The sequence below is a fragment of the Tursiops truncatus genome, chromosome 11 (assembly GCF_011762595.2).
Source record: "Tursiops truncatus isolate mTurTru1 chromosome 11, mTurTru1.mat.Y, whole genome shotgun sequence".
NCBI classification, from domain to species: domain Eukaryota; kingdom Metazoa; phylum Chordata; class Mammalia; order Artiodactyla; family Delphinidae; genus Tursiops; species Tursiops truncatus.
Window position 1 is genome coordinate 25,883,541 of NC_047044.1, and position 25,839 is coordinate 25,909,379.

At 43.4% G+C, this 25,839-nt stretch overlaps 1 protein-coding gene across 5 annotated transcripts in view; it reads left to right on the forward strand.

Annotated features, from left to right (window-relative positions):
• TMCC3 (transmembrane and coiled-coil domain family 3) overlaps window positions 1–25,839 on the forward strand; it is a 315,420-nt gene that overhangs the window by 257,487 nt on the left and 32,094 nt on the right. The window contains exon 1 of one of the 5 annotated variants that reach the window (XM_019952209.3): window positions 19,900–20,050. The exons of the other annotated variants lie outside the window; for them this stretch is intronic. The gene's annotated coding sequence lies outside the window, so the exon portion shown is untranslated. Of the gene's footprint in view, window positions 1–19,899; window positions 20,051–25,839 lie in introns of those variants that run through there. 5 annotated transcript variants of the gene reach the window in all.

Here is a 25,839-nt window from a genome sequence, read left to right on the forward strand (position 1 = left end):
GGCTTGGAATACTTTTCCAAGCTCACTGGTTGTTTACCCAGTTAAGTTCCTTGCAGCTGTAGGACTGAGGCCCTCAGCCCCCAGAGGCTGCCTACTATTCCCTGCCATGTGGCCCTCTCCACAACATGGTAGGCTGTTTCTTCAAGGCCAATAGGAGAGCGTCTCTGTGGCACTACCTCCAGACAAGGGCTCTTTCAGAGGGCTCACCTGATGGGCCAGGCCCACTCAGTTATTCCATCTTTTGATGAACTAAAATCAACTGATTAGGAACCTTAATTAAATCTGCAAAATTCTTTCACCCTTGCCATGTAATGTAACCTAATCATGGGAGTAAAATCCCATCATAGTCACACGTCTTGCTCATACACAAGGAGAGGTTATCTGACAGGGTGTATACACCAGTGGGTAGGAATCTTGGGGGCTCTCTTAGAATTCTGCCTTCCACACTGATTTAATGACACGTTGTGTGTGTATAGAGCTAGCATATACCAAACACCAAATAAATATTAACCAGACTTTGCCATGAAGAAATTTAAAAATTTTAGGGCTTACAGGTTTGTGTCATTCTTAGAATGGCCTTCCAGATTTTAGGAGCCTTTAAAAAACCAAAACACCATGTTTTTTAAATACGTTTTATGATTTTTGTTTTTATCTATTTTAATCTTGATCTAGTTAGAATTTGATTCTCTTTAAGATGTCTACACATAAATGACATAGTTATCCCTGCACCATTTTTTGCATAGTTACTTCTCTTTAAAAATACACTGCTGTCCATATGTAGAGTTTCATTTTTATAAATTTCTTTCTCCTGTTTTAAAAGTATTGAATCAAAGGTTATAATTTTGGTTCATTTATTCTGGGTTGGTATCCCCCCTCCCTCCCACACCTTCATCCAGGATTTGAAATGAGTGTTTTGAGAACTGTAGCTCATGCATTTAGAAACTTTCAACAGGCATGATTCCAGTATCACCTACTGTAAGGAAAGACCAACAGGTAAAGGAGAAGCGATGGTAAAGTTTGTCATTTAAAAAAAAAATTTGCTTTCAATTCTTTTGAAGTAGATGTTACCTCTCAACAAGTTCTACATATTCTTTACAGTATAAAGAGTATGTGGTGTTGTTTCCTAAGCCCTCTGTGCTGCCTTAATCATTGTGGTCCACCATCCTAGCTCTGGAGATGAAAGAGCAGGAATGACTTTCAGCAGACTACTTTCAAGCTTGTGGCCCTCTCACTTAGTAAGCATATATAGCACCCTTATGCTGTCCTCGGTACATATATGCTGTTGGTTTATGACTCACGTTAAAATAAATAAAACAAGATTTCATGTTTGTAGGTAATGAGCTGTTGCTTTGTTTGGCTTAATTATCCTTATTTGTAGGTTACTCCTGTGGCTTGTTAATATCAGTAGATGTTTAGGGGTTGTTCTGTGCACCTAAGTTAATGATTGAGAGGTTCACATGGCTTATAATCCCTGTGTCTGACACAGAGGGAGGTTGAAACTGTTGATTGTGCCCCGAAATGAACACTTTAACATTTCATAAGCTGACCCAAGAGCATGTTAATGGTGGAATGAGTGTGCTTTTGTTACGTGTATTTTCATTTTGGAAAGGCACTGTGCTTGTCAAAACCTCCTGACTTAAGCAAATTATCAAGTAATATTTGTTGTATAAAGCCAGCCAAAATTTACCTCATGTGCTGAGCAGTTTAGAGGTACTCACTGAATTGGCATCTGTTGGCTACGTGGGCACCAGAATTAAAGTGAGAGTCTTCTTTCATTCAGGTGGCCCATTTATGTCTTGTTACAACCTGGGGAGCCATAGGGCTCTTACTTAACACCAAATCATTTTCTGTTTCTAATATCCCGAAGTGTTCCTACTGTTTGGGTAGGTGGGAACATTAAGTTCTGTCGAGAAATTTGACTAGCACTCTGGCCATTTAAAAATGGTCTAATAGCAAGAAAGTTTTTAAAGGACTCAGGGCTTGGATTAAGCTCTTATTTTTTGAAAATATTTATTTGTTTATTTGGTTGCGCTGGGTCTTAGTTGTGGCAGACGGGCTCCTTAGTTGCGGCAGGTGGGCTCCTTAGTTGTGGGTCACCAGCTCCTTAGTTGTGGCATGTATGTGGGTTCTAGTTCCCTGACCAGGGATTGAACCTGGGCCCCCTGCATTGGGAACGCAGAGTCTTAACCACTGTGCCACCAGAGAAGTCCCTAAGCTCTTATTTTTAAAGAAGGAGTTAAAAGGAGAGCTCTTCAGCCTTGTGCTGTTTAAAGGATGGTTTTGCAACTGAGCCCACCATTCCAACAGACATATTTTGAAACTTTTCTTTGGGCAAATAGATGAATGAAATAATCTTGTATTTATGTAGCTTCCTTTAAATTAACGTTGATGCCTTCTCAGCCTTCATTTCTGAAATAATTTGTTGCAAATTTGGGGTGATTTTAATGGTAACAGGTTTGCTAAATAAGAATAATACATATATTGTTGAAAGACAGAGATACTAAATCTGTATACAAAGATTATTTTATTTTGTGATACTTTGGACATTTCAGAAATCACAATTACTTTGTTAAATAATTCTTTAAAGTAATTGCTCCTTAGTTTATTTGTACAGTAGCCTAAAATGAGCCTGGATGTTTTTCTAGGGCAGCTAGCTTATTAAACTCTCAGTGGATTTTAATTTTCTTAAGTTTATGCTTGCTTTGCTTGTTAAATTTAATTTAAGGTTGAAGTTAATGTCCTATGGAAGTAAATGCAGTGACATCAGATTCCAAAATTATATGGTAATGAAATGGCCCATCAGAAACAGCAACTTACACCATATTTTAAAAGTAAACCAGGGAAGGATGTTCTGAGCATGAGGAAAACCTGTGTCAAATCATTAACCAAAGTTCTGGTTAAATAGTAGACAACTTTATTTTTAATTACCAAATGCTTCAGATATGGAGAAGACCTTTTTTTAAAGTGTGGTGCTCATAGACCTACCTCCTAGATGTAACAGGTGTTAACATTTTGCCATGTTTACACCAGATTTCTGTCACTTGTTTTTAAGAGATAAATGGTCCCAGATACAATGTCTGGATGTCTTCTCCCTTCCTGTTTCCTCAGAGGTCTCTGTAAGCTGAATTTGTTGTGTTTCATTCCTTTGTATGTTTTCATACATTGCGAGAATCCGTAAGCAATGTATAGTTTGTATTTTGGATTAAATATTTATATAAATGCAATCTTTTGTAACTGGTTATTTTTTCCAACATGGTGTTTATACACTTATTCAACTTCATTTCCATTTTTTACTGCTGTACATTATTTCAGTATATGAGTAAACCAGAGTCTGTTGATAGCCATTCTCCTAATGGTGGACAGGCAGGTTGATTCTGAGAAGGTCTGTATACTTGTGGGAGGGTTTCTCTAGCAAAGATACTTAGAAGTGACATTCCTGGGGCAGAGGAAAAAGAATATCTTCAACCTTACCATCTATTCTTAAATAGCTTTGTCAAGTAACTTTATTTACAGGAGTGATTTCTTAAAGTCATGTTTTAATATTTGTCATAGAAGATTTTCAGAATGATGTTAGATTTTATGTAGATGTTGAATAGTATTTGTTTAAAGTTTGTACGCATTTTAATTTTTTCTGAAAGCACATATAAAGTTATTTTGAGTTTGCTAGTAGGCAGTTTTTTGGACCACGCCAAGAACTTAAGCATCTATACTCTCGTTAATGTCTGTCAAAGCTCTTGTTTTAGAATTAAAGCCATCAGTTTATAGAAGTATATTCATTGACATGTCAAGAGGTCATGCTTTTACGTTGATTGAAAAAGTTTTCAAAATATGTGCACAGAAGATACCATTTTTGTTTGTAAAGTGGCACATACAAATAGAACGTGAATAAAGCTAGCAGAAGTGAGTAGTTCTGCTGGCAGTGTGACAAGGGCTTACGTGGGTTACGATAATTTTTACAACAGTACCAAAAAGTAGGTACAGTTATCCGCATTTTATGGATGAAGAACTGAGGCTCAAACAGGGGTAAATAACTCAAGCATGATCATACCAGTAAGAAATGGAAAGGCTGGAACTTCAACCCTGATTGGTCTGCCTTCACGAGCCTTTGCCTCTAACCATTAGGCAGAACTGCAACAACCGCTGAAAGGATAGTGACATAGAAACCCAAATCTAGACACTGGTTACCTCTGGGTAAGTAGAGCGTTGGGTGCTTTATTTTTCTTCCGTTGGCTTTTTGGTATTTTCATAGCTTTTCTAAAACAAACATTGTTTTGCAGTTAAATCTAGCTACATGATGAGCAGCCTTTGTCCTGAAAAGGAGAAGATAAACCACAGTAATGCTATAACTTTCTCATTTACTCTTTGTTTTGCCCCAGGTCTGGGGAAGGGTCAGTGGTCAAGACTTGTGACCCCAGTGACAGAAACCAGTAGCAGCGCTGCATTGTAGGTCCCACGCTGCACACCCTAGAGCATGGATCTAGAATTCCCTGGCTTTCTTCCTAGGCAGGGATGATTTGAAGCAGGATGTGTTCCAACTCGAGGTCTCCGTAGAAAATATGAGGAGAGGCTGCCTTATTCCAGTTCCCCCTTCATTGTCCTAAGAGCTTCACTGGGTGCTCAGCGCTGGGCTGGGCCCTAAGACCGGTCAGACGTGGGCACTGCCCTGGAGGTGCTCAGGCTCAGGAGGACAGACTTGCACACAGAAAATGGCAGTGCTCCAGGGAGCCCTGACCTCTCACGGGCCTTTCTGGAAAGAATTGACCCAGAGTCCACCCTGAGAGGCTCTAGACGGGAAGGAGTAGGTGTCCGCTGTTAAGGCTTCCTGACCCACCTCCCTTCATGCTCACACTCTCCTGCATGAGTGTCTCCTGATAGATGTTTGTAGGATGTGATTGGGAGAGAAGGACAGGTGGTACCCATTTTTGAGGTTTTGGTTCCCCTCTGATTAGCCCTTTGATGATGTGCTTTGTATGTGAGTATATGTGTGTGTATGTATCGTTACATCCTCGTGCAGAGGAAATACTAAACCCTGGGCATCACAGATAGGTCCTTTGATTTGACTCAGATGTAAGCAGGATGCTGCTGAAAAGGGAGGAACAGAGTTGTTCGTTGTCATGGCAACCAGCAGGTTTTTATAGTGGAACACTGCCTTTGTAACCCAAACCAGACACCCTTAGTTCCTAACTACAGAAAACAGACTGATGCAAACTCCAGAAATTATAGTACCATCTCTCAGTGAGGTTTTGTTTGCTTTTTGGAAACTGTCTTGCAGTGGTTTGGGTTCCTTTGTAGAATTTCACTTATGAAAGTCACCCTTTAAGTGCCTTAGGATTTTGTGAAGTCAGTACTTAGGGCTTTTGCATTATTATTACGCATCACCCTCGTTTCCACCCCCACCTCACCCCAGTTTAATCTACGTGGCCAGGATTTTTACTGATATGAGGGATTAGCCTGAGGTTGCATTTGGAGTTTGGGAGACGTTATACACTCTGTGGCACGAGCTTCTCCCTGATGAAAAGTGTACACTCTCCCTCCCCTTGAATGCGTTTGCTGTTTGACCTTGTGCGATCTTTTTTGTGCTTCGGTCTTCACCATTCATCCCTCTCTAGACTCAGCAGACACCAAGATGCTTAGAACATCTCACTCCTGCAGTCACTCTGTAGGCAGGTTGAGAGTCCACCCTTTGCTGTCTGAGAACTCCTGGAGGATTGAACCGTTATGGTTTTCTTTCGGTAGCTTTGGTGAGGTTTCCTAAACCTGGGGTACAAAAGGCCAGTGTAAGAAGAGAGCCCTTCTGCAAACAGGTGGAGCTTAACTTGGGAGAATAAGGACCTCCTTGAGTGGCTAGGCAGAGTTTTTTTGTTTTTTAGCACTTTGGGAGAAGGCAGAAACATAGGCTACACTTCACTTCCCCTAACTTCTTGGTCTGAGGTGTCCCCTTCACCCAGGACCACACCTTGAGATCGAGAGCCCTGATGGGCCTCCTTGGGTAGTAGCATCCAGGCGGGTAGTGTCTGCGTCTCCTCAGCACGTGCCAGGGAAGAGGACTCACTCGGGCACCTTTGCATGGCACTGATTTAAGAATGAGCTCCCTGTAGCCCCTGGGCTGGTTTCTTCTGACCCCCTTCCACCAAGTCGGCAGCATCTCATGTGGGAGATGTCGGGCCACTGTCCACGCGTAAGCAGTACAGGTATGTGTCATGCCTGCAACAATTCTGCTTTCAGCCTAATTCAACACATACGTGTTGAGTACCTTGCTCCGTGCCCGGCATCCCAGGGAACAGAAGAAATTTCCCTACTCTCACCAAGCTTATATTCAGGTAGGTCGAGGCAGAGAGCCCAGACCAATAGGTAAATTACACGGTATATTAAGTGGTGATAAATGCAATGTTGAGAAAGAAAGCATGGAAGAAAGGGCTGGGGAGGCCCAAGGTGTGTGTGTGTGTGGTGGGCTGTGGGTGGGATAGAGGAAAGCAGTTTCAAGTAGGAGGCTCAAGGTCAGCTCTACTCAGAGATGCCGCTGAGGATGGGCCCGAGGAAGAAAGCTATTCAGCTGTGCAGGGGATGAGCGCTCCAGGGAGAGAGAACAGCAAATGCAGACTCCCTGCAACAAGCGTGTGCCTGTTGTGTTTGAGGCACATCAAAGAGGCCACGTGGCCGGACAGGGCGAGCAAGGAGTTGAGGAATCATTTAGAACGTGAGATCCAAGAGGCAGGGGCAGGCCAGTTCATGGGGCAGTTCATGTTTAACAAGGATCACCTGGGCTGCTAGATTCAGAACAGGCCATTTTCAAGCCCTTCTTCGGCGTGTTAGAGCTCAGAGGGGCAGCTCAGTGTCAGGGCTCTGGGGACCACGGGCCTGGTTTTTAAATCCTGGTTCTGCCACTTACAAACTGTGTGGACTCATCGTAGACAGTTTGCCCAACCCATCTGAGCATCAGTTTCCTCATGTGAAAAAATAAGTGTAATTCTTGTCTTATAAAGATGTTGAAGGCTTCTGTAAGATCCTGAACTGAAGGGGTCTTCCCTGACTCCCCTTCTCAGCTCATCCCCAGCCTGGGTGCTCCCTGACCAGACTGGTACCCAAGTCTGTTGTGAGCCTTCTTCGTGTTCTTCTCATGTGTGGTTCGCTTGTCTCTCTCCCCCTGGAAAGCGGGCAGGGATTGTATCTCCAGGGCTTCACACATAATGCACAGTATATGTTTGGATGGATAGAGAAATAGAAGGATGCAAGGAAGGAAAGATTTCATGCATAGGTATTAGTGTAATATTTGAGTTCACACGTTCCAACAGACTGTAGGACTTTTTCTGTTCAGAGGTCAGTGTTTGAGGACGTCAAATGGTTAAGGCTTTGGCTACATTTCTTATTTAAATAGGTCTCATTAGGGAAGACAAGTAATGTACTCTTATTTCCATATTTTAAAATTTAAGGGACTTCCCTGATGGCACAGTGGTTAAGAATCCGCCTGCCAATGCAGGGGACACAGGTTCGAGCCCTGGTCTGGGATCCCACATGCTGTGGAGCAACTAAGCCTGTGTGCCACAACTACTGAGCCTGCGGTCTAGAGCCCGTGAGCCACAACTACTGAGCCTATGTGTCACAACTACTGAAACCCACGTGCCTAGAGCCCATGCTCCACATCAGAAGCCACCACAATGAGAAGCCCGCGCACCGCAACAAAGAGTAGCCCCCGCTTGTGGCAACTAGAGGAAGCGCTTGCACAGCAGTGAAGACCCAATGCAGCCAAAAATAAATAAGTTTATTTAAAAAAAAAAATTATCTTCTCTCCACTTGTGTAGAGAAATGCTTATTCGAAGATCCTAACTGGTGTTTTTACTTAGGTGTTCTCTAAGAAGAAATGTTTTGTTAACAGGTTCCATCAAGAGTCTAAGGAAGTTTTCCTCCAACGTTTTATTGTGAAAAATTTCAAACAAATACGTACAAAATACAAAGGTAGTACTTGCTTCAGCAGCACATACACTAAAAAATCGGAATGATACAGAGAAAAAAATACAAAGGTAATAGCAATTTCTATTAACATTAACTTAATATACAGATGGTCTGAGTCACTCACAACGTTGGTATAGCAGTGACTTCAGGGCAGGTTTTTTTTGTTGTTGTTGTTTGAGTTTGGATGACTCTATTACCTATATCATTTTCCGTGATATGGAAAGGCTTAATCTGTAACTTCTCTGTGAGAAGAATTCTGTGTGACACCTTTGTTCATTGTGAGATTGTTTGACTTTCATCTGGGATTTCTGCATCATTTATATGTAAAGTCAGTGTTGAATAGGTTGAATTCTGTCCCCTCAAAGAGATGTGTTGAAGTCTGTGATAATGGTGATTTACAGTAAGAAATATATATATTTGGTCTTCTGACACAAAGCTCCTAAAACCTTAGGAATTTCCTAAGTGATAAGAGTGATAAAGGTGAAATGGGTGTCTTTTGTTAATTCATATAACAAACGTCTTTCAGCCACACCTGAGCTTATGTTAACTTTGGAAAGCCCCTAAAGATGGGGGCAGGTTGCCAGGGGAACTTTTAAGTCCCACTTGTGGGGAGGGGAGAAGGGCTGGAGGTTGCATTCATCACCTATGGCCAGTGATTCAATCTGTCATGACTTTTTAATGAAGTCTCCATAGAGACCCAAAAGGATGGGGTTCAGAGGGTCCCTGGGTTGGTGAACCTGCGGAGGTTCTGGGAGAGTGGTGCCCAGAGAGCATGGAATATCCTTGCCCTTTCCACATGCGTTGCCCGGTACATCTCTTCCGTCTGGCTGTTCTGAGTTACATCCTTTTATTATAAACTGGTGATCCATTAAGTAAGTGTTTTCCTGAGTTCTGTGAGCCTCTCGAGCAAATTAATCAACCCGAAAAGAGGGCTATGGGAACCTCCAGTTTAGAGCTGGTCATTCAGAAGCACAGGTAACAGTGTGGACTTGAGCCTGGTGTCTGAAGTCGGGGGAGGAGACAGTTCCGGGGACTGAGTCCTTAAGCTGTGGGATCTGATGCCATCTCCGGGTAGATAGTGTCAGAAGGAGTTGATTTGTAGGACACCCTGCTGATGGAGAAGAACTGTTTGGTGTGGGAACCTCCCCCCACCCCCAGCTGCAACACTAGGTGACCAGAAGTGTGGTAGTCCTTGTGAGTGTTTCCCGTATAATGTCCTAGCCCCCGGCTCCTCAGAACACTACCTTCCTTGGAAATAGGGTCTTTATAGAGACAATGATGTGTCAACTGAAGAAAAATGCACAGCCTGAAAGTTGAGAATTATGTTTTATTCAGCGGACTTTCTGAGGACTCAAGCCTGGGAGGCAGCCTCTCAGATAGCCCTGAGGGACTGCTGGGAGCCAGGAGGTATAGGAGTTTTTGCAACAAAAACTCGAGAATTGGAACATCAAGAGATCATAGTTAAAGAAAACCAGACATGTCAAGTTAATGAATTTAACACTTTTCTCTTTTGGGGAAGATGGAAGAGGCTGGGCTGGTTGAAATCATTCCTTTGATATGCACTTTATCTGGGACTAGTATCCTGTTTTTCTCCATCCTGGATCCCCTCAGGGTGCAAAGTTGGGGGAGGCTGCGGTGGCTGATGGCTCACTGGCCTCTAGGTGCCCCCATCCTTTGTTTACCGATGTGGCAGTTGACATTCTTCGTCCACACATGTTAAAAGGAAGTCAGTTGTTCGGGAGGGGCTTAATCCACCATGACTGGTGTTCTTTGAAATGGGGGAATTTGGAGACAGACATGCACAGAGGAAAGACGATGTGAAGACAGAGGATTAGTGGAGGAAACTACAAGTCAAGGAATGTCTGAGAAGCTGGGAGAGAGACATGCAATGGCTCCTTCCCCAGGACCTGCAGAAGGAGCATGGCCTTGCTGACGCCTTGATTTCAGGCCTCCATAACCGTGAGACAATACATATCTGTTGTTTTAAGCCACCCAGTTTGGGGTACCTTGTTACGGCAGTCCTAGAAAACCAATACAGTTAGCCGACACGTTTCCTATCCACCCACGACAACTAAAGAAGTACTAATACCTGGACCCAGCGTGAGTAGAAATACAGAAAGCCTTGAAACCCCAGGATTTCGAGGTACTTGGTTAGCAGATGGTTATCTCTGTGATCCTCCAAATTATATAAATATTTTTTACCATCTAAATAAGCACATTCTTGTAAATTGTCTGTAGCAAACTCATGGAACCCCAAGAATACGTCTGTGGACCCAGTTTGGAAAACTCAGGTGTAGGAATAAGAGAAGCAGCTCAGACTTTGGTTCTGAGTTCAAATCTCATCTCTGCTACTGTGCAGCTGTGCAACCCTGATCACCTTGCATAATCTACCTGAGTCTGTTCTTGAACCTTGCACATGGCACATGTTCAGGAATCAGCTGGGGCACGGAGCCTGGGGTGAAAGGAAGAACCCAGAGAGGGAACCTGAAGAGAGTCGGCGAGAGTGGGATGGAGCTTGGCCTGGCTGACAGATGGGGTCTGATTCCCCTGTTTGGACACTACCTGAGAGGTTTCCTCCAAGTGGTTTTTCCCCTCAAAAAGTCAGATTCTTTTGCTCATGGGGCAGCAGAAGAGAACATTGGGTTCAGGCATGAGCCTTGTTTCCTTGAAAAGGTACAGAGACTCCAGAGACAAAGTAACTCGTCCAGGGTCAGGTGCTCTTGTCAGTTGGGTTATTTTTTATTTAATAGGACAACCAAAAACCAAAAAGGAGTTGTGTTGGTTTTTCCTTTTTAAAAAAAAATAACAGCTTTATTGAGATATAATTCATATACCGTACAATTGAGCCATTTTAAAGTGTACAAGTGAATGACATGTATACTCACAGAGTTGTGAAATCACCACTACAGTCACTTTTAGAACATTTTCATCACCCCCAAAAGAAACTCCATATCCACTAGCAGTCATTCTCCATTTCCTCCCTCCCCAGACTCCCCAAGCCGAGGCAACCACTAATTAACGTTTTGTCTCTGTGGATTTGCCTGTTTTGGACATTTTTTGTAAACGGAATCAGATATAATGCGGTCTTTGTGTCCGGCTTCTTTCAGTCAGGATAATGTCAGGGTTCTTCCATGGTGTAGCATGTGTCAGTACTTCATATCGTTTTATTGCCAAATAATATTTCAGCGCATGGATGTATCACATTTTATTTATCCAGTGGATGGACATTTGGGTTGCTCCCATCTTTTGGCTGTTATGATTAGTGCTGCTCTACACGTGTGTACAAGTTTTTGTGTAGGCGTTTGTTTTCATTCCTCTTGAGAACATACCTAAGGGTGGAATTGCTGGGTTATATGCTAATTCTATATTTAACCTTTTGAGGAACTGCTAGAGTGTTTTCCACAGCAGCTGCGCCATCTTTTTTTCCTGCCAGCAGTTTATGAGGGTTCTGTTTTCTCCCTATCTCTGCTAACACTTGTTATTATATATCTTTTGATTGCGGTCATCCTAGTGGTTGTGAAGTGGTATCTCATTATGGTTTTGTGTTGGTTTTTGAAATTTCTTTTAATGAACGTAGTTGTATTCATTATATGAGGAGATGGATAAAATACCTTTAGCTGCAAGGCTGCTATGATTAATAATACAACTTTGAAATTAACTTCCATGCTTTACCACATTCCTTCTCACTAGTCATTTCTCGAAGCTGTGTATCCAAAACCAGGGTTGGATAGAATAATTGTCGTTGAGTTTTCATGGCTTGGCTTTTACTTCGTTGCTGAAATTGCACAAGAACAAGTACCTAGAGCTTCCTGGTCCTCCCCATGCCACAGAGTCCAGGGTTGGAAGGCCTTGTCAGCAGCCAGCCTTTTGAGGGATGTAGTAGGTGTCTGGCCCATGTCAACTTAGGTAAGTGACCAGGGAGGGCATTTGCTCACGATTCTCCCAAGGGTTAGCTGCTGCTGGGCAGATGTGGTGGTTATTATAAGTGGGGACAGCCAGAACTGGCCCCTTGCTCCAGTAAAGAGAGACTCCATGCCCTCTTTACAGACAAGCTTTGTAGGCTGCAGATTTTATTGTAAAGAACAAGGAACGGAACAAAATGCAAACCACCTATGAGGCCAGAAATAGATGTTGGGTGAACAAATGATTGGCTTTGGGCTCCAGACAACATTCTAATATGGCAGCTTGGAGCAAGCTGTTGAAGCTCTCTGAGCCTTGGTCCCTTAGCTGCAAAACAGAGACAGGGAAATGCCTCTGTTGCTGGGTTCTCGGGATGACCTAAAAAGTGCACAGCTCATGGTAGGCACTCAACAAATGTTAATTCTCTTTCCTTAAGTAGCTCTGCTATTAGTCTCAGGTATTTTTTTCCTACAGGTTTCGTCCAGCTCCAGATACAACAGAACACAGGGTTGGTTGTACTGTTTAGCTTATCTCTTCTTTACAGAGAAATCATGAGCTCTTGGCAAAAATTAATTATTGGTGGAAATGAATATTGCAATTTGGTAGCTGCTGATTGACACATTATTTGCTAAACAGCTACTCAAATTTTAGGAAACTTACCTGGAAGGGGAAAAAAAGGGAAGAAATCCTAAGAATATTTTCATCCTCTTTGCCAGGTACTTATTTATAAAACCATCTTCTTGGGAAGGTCCCAGCGGACAAATTTTTATGAAACGCTGTTTAGCTTTGGCTCAGGAGTTCAAGTTAACCTGCCTGAAATAAAAGGGTTGAGTCCTTTTTGGAGCTCTTTGCCTTAGAAAATTTTTTTTTTTAAAGGGCTGTTCTTTTGGTCACTAGATCTTTTTTTAGACCTTCGGGGCAGTCATAGTAACAGGCTCCATGTCTGATTAGGTTCCATGGCAACAAAGGGTTGTGACTTTATTAGGGGAGGATGGAGCATGCCAAGAAAGATAAAAATCAGAGTATGGAAAATGTCTGACCAGATGAATGTGTTTTTTGGATCCTGTGCCCTGGAACAGAAAGGTTTCCCAAACTGGCATCAGTCTCCATTACAAATTTCAATCTCACTGGGTTATCATTAGGTCAGAGGGGTCAGTGCTTATTTCCAAAAGATCTGTCTGCATCTTTGCTTTTTATTCACTCATTCATCCTTTTCTGTATCTTGGTTTTTTTTGTTTTGTTTTGTTTTTTGAATCAAAACAGCAATGTTGTAAGAACCTAGCGGGAGAGAATTCTGACTTCAAAGGTAGAAAAGAAATTTAGCACATTCTTTGTGGAACTGATTACAGCTGTAAATTGTGAGACCTGTGGGAGGACCAATTAGAGGCAATTATAACTTGATTGAACCCTCCCTGAATTAAAGCTTGCTGTGTGCTTTCCAAGCTGGGGGTTTAGTTTCCCATCATTGTTTCTTGTTGATGGGTTTAGAGATACTGGTTTCAGGGCAAGGTTGTGGAATCTCTGTAGGAGCTGTCTTCTTCTCTCTCCCAACAGCAAGGTGCAGGCTGTTGCTATAAATGAAAGTGTGATTATTAGACTTCTTTTGCTAAAGTTTCTAATATTTGATCAAGAAGTAGTGAGATCGGAGGACTTTGAATCTCCCTCACCTGGTTATAAATGTGTGGGACTGTATTTCCTTTTCTATCAGATGTGCTGTTTTATGTGTCCCCTCATCCTGATACTGAAAGTGAAAGCGGCAGGTAACTAGATGTTGGACAGCCTTATAGCAATAGTTATTCTTTAAACCAGTGGCATGTAATGACACACCCTCTGCCTTCAGACTTCATTAGTCACTTACTTGGGGCTTCATCATGGTGAATCAGAAATTTCATAGATACTCATGATAAACATAATAATAAGTAATATTGATATAAGAGGCAAGAAATAGATCACCAGGTTTCAGGTGTCCCAGCTATGATTAATCAGCTGGTAAGTCCTTGGGAAACTTATTTAACACCTTGAGCCTTGACTTCCTTATCTTAAAATGAGTTTGACTGGAATTGGTGATTCCCAGAATTCCCTGTTTATGAGAACAACCTGGGTCACTGGTTTAACATCTAGAACCTCTATTAGAGATTCTGATTCACTAGGTCTAGGGTGGGGCAAGGACAGCAGGGGCCCTAGGTGATCTTACAGTTGGATGTTCAGGAAATACCAGAAGAGCTCGGTAGTTGTCAGACTTTATTTGGACATGAGAATGGGGTGGGGGTGGGAGGAAGAAAGGAGGATGTGTGATCAGGTGATCGCAGCCACGATCTGTGAAACATCAATCAGTCTACACTACGCGAGGTCCCTTCCAGCCCCAAAGGTGGCTTTTCTACATGTTCCCCCCCGCCGTACCCCACCTCAGATAAGCCAGAAGCTTTGATGGGAGGGCCTGGCGGGTTCTGCTTACAGCCAGCGCTGGCTCCAAACTCCATATCAGTGTTCGAAAAAAATTGTTTTAAAATCGTGGCGTGATGCAATAGTGAACACCTTTGTTTATAGAATTTTCTACTCTGTCGTGTGTAGTTTCGTTTGGATAAGACACAGTGTTTGCTAAGCATGGTTACTTCTGGTGTGCGTGAGGTAGGACCAGCAGTGTAGAAATTACCTGGAGAGCTGGTTAAAAAATATAGGAATTGGACTCCCAGACCCGAAGAGTCAGTAAATCCTATCTGGAGCTTGAGCATCAGTCATTTTTTTTTTCTTTTTTTCTTTCCAAGGTTTTGACAAAAGTTGTGGGCTCCTCCCAACCTCACCCCAATTTCCAGAGTAAAACTAAGTTTAAGTGTCAGCACACATGTGTAGCACAAGGGTGATGGTTAAATCGAGCCACTTAGATTATGGAAGAGTCTATAACACATACAGCAGGTACTTTGGAGAAAAGAAGCCTGGTCTTCTGAGAGGCTAAGACAAGGGTTCCTAAAGTGTAATGATGAGATCATTACCTGCTGGAGCAAACACATTTTAATGTATATCCGCTCTATAGAGTTTCTGTTTGTTCCTCGTTCTATTTCCTTTTTAACGAAGATTGAATGACATTGTTAAATGAAGTGTCTTGTAGATCATCCATGTAAGCCCAAATTATGAAGGTTCACTGTGTTTTCCTATTAACTAGCTACACTTAAAAAGTGCAAGTTCATAGGAAAAAAATCCCATAGTACTAAAGGGCACATGGTAGAAAATGCAGTCTCTTTCCAACTTCTCATCCTCATCCCCAGAGATAAGTGATGTTAAGTTTCTTATGTATCTTTACAGAAATGTCCTCTCAAACAATGTTCTCACAAAACCTATATATATCATTTATTTAACCAGTCTCCTACTGATAATACAATTTAAGTTCCTTCTAGAGTGCTTTTTTCCATGTTTGTTTTGCCTCGTAATACTGTACTGAGTATTTTTGTACATCTGTTTTTCTGTAACCGTATATGGATAAATTTCTAAAAGCAAAATTGTTGGGTTAAAGGGCATGTGTCTTTTAAATAGGGATAGATGGGAACAAGATGTCCTTCCAGAGGGTTGTACCAGTTTACCGGGGAAATCTTTTATTTTCAAAAGGCTTTCCTGCCCCAGTTGGTTCTGATGCAGCAGATAAGCAGCTAACTCTCCTTGTTTACTCAAAACCTGTGTCACCAGGGCCTCTGGTTGAAGGAATTAAATGAGATATTTCTTGAGAAAGAGAATAATTAAAAAGATATCCCGGGTTTTCAGAGGGAGAGGAGAATAGAGAATGGCTTGGCAAAGCAAGTAACTAACACTCCATTTGCCAGCACGAGCTCACAGAACCTGAACTGGGTTGGGAAGCGAGTCAGGCAGCCCTGCAGCAGAATGTGATAATGAGAAAATCATGCTCTAGATTATGGTAAACGGTTTCCTGGATCTGACCTGCTCCTTCAGTAGATGCCGTAGGGCAGTTTTGGGTGAAGCATTGTGATGAGATGCTCTTCATTTTAAACACGTCTATTGGCAGTCATGGTGTAGTAGTTAGGTGTGTGTAATGTGTGTTTCAAAGTAACGTCTAAATGGAAAGAATTACATCTCAGTAGTCTGTCAGTCAGATGTGTGTGCATCTCCTTAATGCAGGTCAGGAGCCAGGTGGCAGGGGGATTGTGCTGGTTTAGTGGCCGTTGCCATACGGCCTGGCTCTGTCTCTCTGCCTTCATTTTGCCTCCTAGTGACAGCAAGATAGGAGAGGATCTTATAGACACACAGAAAATTAGTTGAGTCTATTCAAGTCTGGGAAGTTCAAGTCCATTCAAGGCAGGGAAGGACTGGGGGGTATCTCGGAGGGGGTCGGTATGTCAGTGAGGAGTCAGAATCTTAGATATTGGCTAAAGAGGGATGGCCGGCTGTATTGTGTGAGTTTAAAGGGAGCCATCCGGAGTCCAGACAATCTAAGAGCAGCAAGAACCTCGGGTTAGGGCTGGGCATGTTGGGGAGAGGGATACATGTTCTTCCTCAGCGCGTAGGTACCCAAGTGCCCTCTAAAATTGGTCATGCTTGAGCCGTACCACCTGTGGCCGAGTCGAAGGCAGCTGGGAATTAAACAAGTCCCGAAGACCGTAGCTGTGAATTGGATCATTCTCTGTCTTGAATCAGAATAGTTAAATGAGCCAAACAACTAGAGAACTTTGAGACAATCGTAAAACAAATTTATATTGGAAACCTGTGAGAATTTTTTGGAGATATTTATGACTAGACACAGAACATGAAGTAGGTATGCTAAACTAGGCTGTCGATGAAAGAATGAGAATATCTAAAGCTACCAGGGAAGGATCAGGAAGCAAGGAAGAGGTGATCGTTAATGTGTTTCAGCCAAGTAAGTTGGAGACGAAATAAAATATCCAGTGACCAAGATGTTTTCAGACTAGGGAGGCAGCCATAAAAATGGGTAAGACAGGGCTTCCCTGGTGGTTCAGTGGTTAAGAATCCGCCTGCCAATGCAGGGGACACGGGTTCGAGCCCTGGTCCGGGAAGATCCCACATGCTGCAGAGCAACTAAGCCCGTGCGCCAAAACTACTGAGCCTGTGCTCTAGAGCCCGCGAGCCAGAACTGCTGAAGCCCTTGTGCCACAACTGCTGAAGCCCGCGCGCCTAGAGCCTGTGCTCTGCAACAAGAGAAGCCACCACAATGAGAAGCCTGCGCCCCGCAACAAAGAGTAGCCCCCGCTCACTGCAACTAGTGAAAGCCTGCGTGCAGCAGCGAAGACCCAATGCAGCCAAAAATTAAATAAATGAATAAATAAAATTTTAAAAAATGGGTAAGGCAAATTAGAGCCTAAATTTGAAGGCAAAACCAGGAGAAAACTGAACAAGCTTGGCTATGTGGAGTTGAATTCTGTGTGCCTTAGTGGTCAGTATGATTTTTAAATCTTATTGTAGTTTTTTTTTTTTTGTTAATATTTATTTAGGCTGCTCTGGGTCTTAGTTGCGGTATGCAGGATCTTCATTGCAGCCCGTGGGATCCTTAGTTGCGGCATGTGGGGGTCTTTTTTTTTTCCTTTTAATTGCGGCATGCATGCGGGATCTAGTTCCCCGACCAGGGATCAAACCCGGGTCCCCTGCATTGGGAGCACAGTCTTACCCACTGGACCACCAGGGAAGTCCCTTATTGTAGTTTTTTTCTGTTTGTTTAATTTGGCTGTGTCGGGTCTTAGTTGTGGCACATGGGATCTTTGTTGCGGCACACGGGCTCTTCGTTGTGGTGCACAGGCTTCTCTCTAGTTGTGGCACACGGGCTCAGTAGTTGCGGCGTGCAGGCTTAGTTGCTCTGTGGCATGTGAGATCTTAGTTCCCTGACCAGAGATCGAACCTGAGTCCCCTGCATTGGAAGGCAGATTCTTAACCACTGGACCAGCAAGGAAGTCCCCCTTATTGTAGTTTTTAAATGTCCATTTAAGAGTTATAAATAAAGCAAAATGAGCCTAACAAAGAAAGTATATATTTCTTGTTATATACAGAGTATACTGTTGATTTAAAATTTGGTTTAAGGCAAGACCCATTTGCTAGAATTCATTATTTAAAATTTAATTTAAGACCTTTACTTGAACTGAGCCAGAGGATAGAGGCTGTGTAAATACTAACATCAGTAGACACTCTTCCTCTTAAACATTACGGTATAGTTTTACGCAAAGAGTAAAGTTCTGTGACTTTGACAGGGCTTTATTAGACCCGACAAAATTTTCTTTCTTTTGCGAACCCCCATTGCCCTTTTCTCCCCCCATCACACCCCCAACACAGAATTAAATCAGTACCGTATAAACCACATAACCATTTTGAGATCTTTGCGTTAGTTATTTAATGTCAAGGGCAAGAAACCCTGGTCTCCTAGACTCATTCTGGCCTGAGATTTTCATTTGACTTATGGCAGTTCAAATATTTGAGAATCTCTTCATGCCAGGAAGGTCAAAGGGGATTCAAAGACGGGTGACTGACAGCAAGGCAACTTGTAATCTGTTGCAGAGGTTAGTACTCAAATTATTATAATAAAAAGCAGTATATGATCACAAAAGGGCAAGAGAAAAATATTTAATATTTGTGTCTGGCCTGACATAAGGTTCTTTACTGATCTTATTACATTCCAGGAGGAATTTCCTCATATGAGACTACAGTTTCAAAAAGGTTAATTTACTTGCCGGAGGTCATACAGCTGCTAAGTGGCAGACTGGGGATTTGATCAGGTCTGCCTGACACGGAAGTATTGGTGAGCTGCCCCAAGGCACTGTCACTGATGGGCTCCAGTTCTCTTTCTTAAGCCCCTGTCTCTCTGAGTGCCCCTCTGGACACCTGTGCTTAAATGTCCCACAGGAGCCTCGGATTCATTATGTCTGATGCTGAATCCTCCGCTACCCCAAATCTCTTCCTTCTCCTACCTCTCCTCAGTTGCCTGCCTTGTGCTTGGCTTGATCTTTTGGCCACCAGAAGGGATGAAACAAGTGGGGTTTTCCGTGACTCTGCCGTTCACCCCCCATCCGATTGGTATCACGCCCTTTTGATGCTGCCTCCTTCGTCTGCTTCAGACGCTGTTCTCTCCTTTCCCAGGACCACCCTGCATCCAGCCGTCACCAGCTCTCGCCTTAGATGACTACAGCTGGCTCCAGTCTGCTCCACTGAGATGCATTTGCTCTCCTGCTTTTTCAGAAGGACTTGTCTGAAACAGGGATCTGATTATCCTAATCCCTTTAGCGGCTGCCACCTGTCCTATCAGCTGAAATCTAAACGCCTTGGCGTGATGTAACTGGAGCCGTCAAAATCTCATCCCTGTCTGCTGACCCAGTTCTCCTGCCTCCTTGGCCGTGCCCAGTACCCTTCACATCTTCACATGCCGTCTGGCCGAATGAATCAGAGCGCACTACCTGAAGCACCTTCTGACTGACAAGTCTCTTTCTTCCTGCCTTGCACCAGCCTTGTTTCCTCTCCTGCCTTCCTCCCCCTCCTCTGCGCCCCCCACCCTGGCTACCCCTCCCAAGTGCTGCCTTCTAGCACCGTGTACACCTCCTATGGCACTCATCCCTTTGCAACTCCAGCACGCCTCGCTGCATCTGAGACTCGAAGGCACCGGCGAGCATGTGTCTCATGAATGAAGCAACAGAGGAAAGAGTCTCCTGACCCCACTCACTGCCCTTCCCTACGCGCTTGGACCGCTTACCGCTCGCCCTGCCTTCATCCATGTTGGGGTTTCCTGTGCTCGGTTTACTGCTTTGCATTGGCTCTGCCCAACTGGAGTTTGTTGAATTGAGCCTGTTTCCTAGTCGGTAAATCAGGAGTGCCAGGCTGGACATCCTCTAAGGTCCTCTCCCACCCCCAGAGTTGTGTGACAACAGGACTTTGTTCTAGTCTGCCTCTCTCCAAATATACAGAATGCATATCTTTTCTTCTGACAGTACCAAGAGCCCGTTTGTCAGCAGTGGGTTGAATACAGTGTATTATTGCGGGCAGTAGCATTGGTTACAGTGCAGGGTGTGGAGTTTCTCGGAGACAAACACGGGAATACCCAGAGATACGTGAGCAGTATCTCCAAAGCTCAGGGTGAGTCATGGTAGGAGCTGTTTGACTATCCAGCCTGCCTGCCTTACAGGCTCAGATGCCTCTCAGACAGGGTGGGGAGTGAACTGTTTGCTGATCCCAGTCTGCTCCCTGATTTGTGGTGCGGCGTTTGGTAAGTCTCCTCCCCGCTCTGCGGTTTCAACCAGGCTGTGTGAATATGTATCGTAGAGCTGTGTAGTAATTTGTATCCTATGAGATGCTTGAAAGACATACAGGTTATTTGGGGGCTTTTAATAGTTGTCTTTATGCTTGGCCGAGTCCTTCCGTGATCTCTCACTGGATTTCTAGATACTTAAGCTGCTGAAACTCCTAATGAGCCACCAAAATCCTTATCGTTCGGTCCTTTAAAAATGTAAATTCAGTGAGTTTGATTTAAGAGGTGAGCAAGTATCTGACTGAGTAGGAGCCTGCCGGCTACTGGCTGGAAAAGAGCCAGTTCTCCTCTTACTTCCCTGTCATTTTGAAAGTGATCCCGGGTCTGACCAGGCGGAGTTGGAGTCTAACGTTGTACTTTAACACCCGGTCTGTTGACAAGCGGACATCCCTCCTTGAAACTTCAGACTCCACAGAACTGACTGCGAGACAGCGTGTGGTGTGGTGGCTGTGGTTGGGAGAGCAAGCAGCGGAGGGGGAGCGTCGTGATCTGAAGAATCAGGGCTCCCCCGCCGGCTGTCCTCAGCCACCCCGTGGTGGTGGATGCAGTGCCCCCTGTGGGACAGAGAAGGTTCCACATCACCTGAACTCTGCCTATAAGAGCTGCTTGAGCTCATGGGAAATCCGTATTCAATTTGTGGTTGTGTGTGTGCATCTGTGTCAGCGAAGACTTTCGGATATTGCTGCAAAATAAATAGTCTTTCATTTCCTGGACGTTAAAATATTTTGAACACTTTTATGAATTCAGGTCATTTTTCCACCAGTTAGTTCTGTATTAAATGTTTACCTGGAATGTCACAAAGGTGGGCTTGTTGTTGATAATGATCCCCAACCTTTGGAAACAAACAGCTTGGGTGGGTGGGGGGTGAGGGGTGTGGAGAGTTGGAGGAGTTTGCTGCTTATTGTGTGATCCTTTGAATCTTGGAGATTAAATTTCTGTTGTTAAAAAAAAATTGGAGGGCTAGTTGCAAAAATAATTGGAGGGCTAGTTGTTCTGACAGCAGAGCATCTTAATAGCCTCATAGCATTGTGAGCGCAGTGATTGACAGAGATTGATGTGCACGGTTTCAGTTGGAATGAAAGGGAGAAATTACCACCCAAACTGCTAGAGCACAGCTTGTGAAACAACTATAGCTGCCGTCTGTGCAAGGCTAGGAATGGGTCTCTTCTTGCCAGCCGCCGGTTGACGGGCTCTTCTGGAGAAGCCCTTGCAACGCCGGCCAGCCGCTCCCCCCAGGCTCTTCCTCCTCTCTGTTCCCCTGTTGCGGCCACTGAAGAGCTCAGTCGGTTACCTAAAGTACAAACATGGGTTGTTTGCAGGCTGCCTGGCGGTTACTTTGTAGCCTGGGGGGAATTTGGGGCTCTCTCCTGACTACATCCTTCACATTCCAGGGTGTGAGCCACTGAGGATAATGACCCAGGGAGACTTAAGTCTGGACCTATTTATTGCAGGAGGTGGCCTGAGGGCCTTTGAATCCAGGTCACAATTTAAGTAGGGCCTCAAATTTAGATTTTAACATTATTACCCAAAGAGTTAAGTATAGACCCAGAGATAAAAGCAATGGGATTAAAAGAAGATGTTATTTATCATATAACTTAAACGTGTACACACACGCACACACGCACACTCAGTTTATTTTACTGTGTAATTTATTCCATAGTTTTTATTTTTAAGTGTTTGTAAAATATTATATATAGAAGATATTCTATTTTAGAAAGTAACATGAAACACCCCTGCACCTAAAACCCAGGGCAGGAAATCAGACTTGACCCTCTGACCTTTTCCCTGATTCATATCCCGCTATCACAAGCCTCCTCACCCAGGAGGTGATGCTGTCCCCAGGTTTGTGTTAACCGTCCCCTTGCTTTTTCTCTATCGTTTACTACCTGCGTGTTTATACCTAAACAAGAGTTTGCCAGCATTTGAACTTTATAAAGTGGAGTTCATACTGCATGTGTTCTTCTTTGACTTGCTGCTTTTAAAACTTATCCACTTTAAGTCTTGAAGCTCTGGTTCATTTCATTCCACTGTACAAAGGCACACAAGGTACGTGTATCCATTCTATTGCCTGTAGACCTTTGGGTTATTTTGGGTGGTTGTTACTGTTGTTTTCTGTTGTGGACATTGCTGCTATGAATATTTTTCATGCACTGTCCTAATGTGGGCACTTGTTCTTAGGAATGGAATTTCTGGGTCTCTAGAGCTTGTGTATGTTCAAATGCCAAACAATTTTTCATGTTTTAAGAATTCAGTAAATGTAAACATTTCAGATATATCTTGGAATCCAATTCCATTGCTTCATTTAAAAATAAATGCTAGGACCATCAAAAAATTTTTTTAATGGAAGTAGTCCTGCCTTGTTTTGGGTCCTGAGCAACTTCAACCTTAAGGAGATAGCTTTAATGCTTTTCGTAGCTGTTACAGAAACCATTTTGAAGGGCAAAAATCAACCTGAGAATCACAAATAAAACAATCTAGCCCTCCAGAGTCACATGAGCCACATGTAAACTGTCGCTCGATGGACCCTGTGAGTCTGTTCAGCTACCACAGATGAGTGAATACGTAGAGTTGGCTCTCCAACCCTGTGAACGCAAAACCATTTAACATACGGGACTCGGGCATCATGAGGGGTGCCCCTGGAACCATTCCTTACGATGCCAAGGGACACCTGCATATGCCTGTCACACACTGGTGTCATCCGCGTCTGTGGTGTTCTCAGTGAAGACCCTCTGTGGGAAAAATCATTGCCCACATGGAATAGATTCGAAGCTGTGAGCATTAGGAAACTGAGTTCTCAATAGAAATGTTTCAGTAGGATTTGTCCCTTGAAGAGATGGTATTTTGGTTACATCATATAAAAGTGGTGTAACATTAGTATACATTATTTTTTATGGGATTTTCGTTTGAAAACTGCTAATTATGACTTGGTAATTCCAGCTTAGTTCCACAACTTTTTTTAAAGAACTACTTATTGAGACGTGGTCTTACTTCCTTGGGAAATTGGATTTAAAAGCCCTCTTTTCAGTAGGGAGTAAAAGTAATTACGTAAACTAAATCAAGTTAGTTTGAGTTACAAAAATACTATCCTGAATATTGAGGCCAGTTATTTTGCTATTATTATTAAAATCACAGGTCCTAAGAGGAAACAAAGAAGTATGTTAAGTGAGCTAATGAAATTTTGTAGGTATTTGCTTTGAGGTTGCAGACTCAACCTCAAAGTGGGTTTAAAAAAAATATGACATGGGCTTCCCTGGTGGCGCAGTGGTTGAGAGTCCGCCTGCCGATGCAGGGGACACGGGTTCGTGCCCCGGTCCGGGAAGATCCCGCATGCTGCAGAGCGGCTGGACCCGTGAGCAATGGCCGCTGAGCCTGCGCGTCCGGAGCCTGTGCTCCGCAACAGGAGAGGCCACAACAGTGAGAGGGCTTCCTACTGCAAAAAATAAATAAATAAATAATAAAAATAAAAAATATATGACAATACAAGGTGGGGAAAAACCAAACTATACCAAAAAGAGAATATAAAACAAAAAGTATCTCTGGTCCCAGATTCCCAATCCTATTCCCCAGAGGTAATTACCATCCACAATTCCTAAGACATCCTTCTAGAAATTTCTCTACAAAGAGTACACTTGTATCACATTTATATAGACCCCACCACTGCCCCTCTTTTAAAGCACAAATGAGTGTGTACTATAGATATATAGCTCTGTATCTTTCTTGCTTAACAATTTAGTTTGGACAGCTTCCCGTAGTAGCCAGTTGAGATCCACCTCTATTTTAGCGTCTGCATTGTTTTCCATTGTAATAGTTTTTTAAGTGGCTCTCCATTAATGGATATCTAAGCTGATTCCAGAATTGGAAACGTAATGGTGGTGGTAGTGGTGATGGTGGTGATTAAGGCAGACTGTCCTGTTAGAAGAAGCAAAGAATAGGAGAAGGAGGCAAAGACATAAATATTTTCATCTTCACTTCTGTTCTTTAAATCTCTCAAAATTTTTTTTTTTTTTACCTGTTTTAATGTGTTTGGAGAACTGTATGGAAGCTGAAGAGAACAAGTTTTTTTTCTGCTTGCCTTTCCTTCCTTGTGATGGTCATAGTGCTGGAAGAGATTGCGATATTTAAGGATATGAGGGAAAGGAATGTGTTTACAATTTGTTGGCTAAAGAGCTGGGAGATTCCAGTCCTCTTCTCTCCTACTTCTAGTGCAAACAGCACCTTATTGTAACAGGAGTATTTCTCATAACCTGATTAGCAAACCTTTCTTAAGATAATTAATCTCTTGGGACCGTGGAGGACTTTCATTATACAGAGCTTATCATTGCATTAATATTTCTCTAAAGGTGTTGGTTGCCTATCCAAACATCATTTTCCTTCCCTTTCTGCCTGGCTGGCAGAGCCCATACAGTAGAGGCTGAAAATGTTAGATACTGCTTCCACAGCCTCCCTTGCAGCTAGCGCATGGACGTATGACCCAGGCCCGGCCAGAGGGACCTAAGGAGAAATCTGCTGAGGAGTTTCTGGAAAATATTTTCCTTCCTAACAAAATATGAAAGAAGAGCAGTATTCTCATATATAGCCAGAAATTGTCTACATGTGATTCTTAAAACTGCAGTAGCTCACTTGCCTCCATGAGAGAACTTGCAAATGCCCTGAAGATAGTCTAATGAAGAATTGGAAAGAGCTTGGATCTTTGATAACATTCTTTATTTATTTATTTATTTTTGGCTGAGTTTGGTCTTCATTGCTGCACGCGGGCTTTCTCTAGTTGCTGCGTGTGGGCTTTCTCTAGTTGTGGCGAGCGGGGGCTACTCTTTGTTGCGGTGCGCGGGCTTCTCATTGCGGTGCCTTCTCTTGTTGTGGAGCACGGGCTCTAGGCGCATGGGCTTCAGTCGTTGTGGCCCACAGGCTCAGTAGTTGTGGCTCTCGGGCTGTAGAGTGCAGGCTCAGTAGTCGTGGTGCACAAGCTTAGTTGCTCTGTAGCACGTGGGATCTTCCCGGTCCAGGGCTCCAACCCAGTATCCCCTGCATTGGCAGGTGGATTCTCAACCACTGCACCACCAGGGAAGCCCCCTGATAACATTTTTAAGCCACCAAATTAGCCCTGTCCGCTGATCTTCTTAGTTTGTGACATCATAAGTGCCCTTATTATTGAACGTCTTTTATCCAGTTACTGAAATTATCCTACCTGATGTGGAATTTTATCCATAGGAAATGCTGTCAAAGTAGAGAACTCAGTTATAGGACAGTTGAGTGCCTACTGTGTTCAAGAGGCAATATGAGGCTGTGGGACTGCAAACAAGGGGGAAAAAGAATAAGGCAACTAATGATATGAGGCAGTAATGAATTCAGTGCAACCAGAGGGACTCAGACAGTAAGAGCAGCAGGGGTTCTGAGTAAGCACTGTTTACTAGATTGGAGGTGATAAGAAACACCTCTGTGTGGAAGAGGTTAAACTGAGTCAGACTCTGAAGGAATCCCAAGGTTTTGGTAAGTAGAGAGTTGGGGATGGTATTCCAGGAAGCCTGAAGTTTTAGAAAGAACATAGGCTATGGAATCAGACCTGAGCTTGAGCTTAGGCTCATCACTCACTAGTTTGTGAACTTGTCAAAGTCTTTGATTTCTTTGATACTCATCATGATAGACTAAACATAACTTGTAGGATTGGGGTGGGGATTAGAGACAAAATATGTCAAACATCTGTCATGCTGACGGGCACGTGGCAGGCACCAGGTAGATGGTGGAGGTGG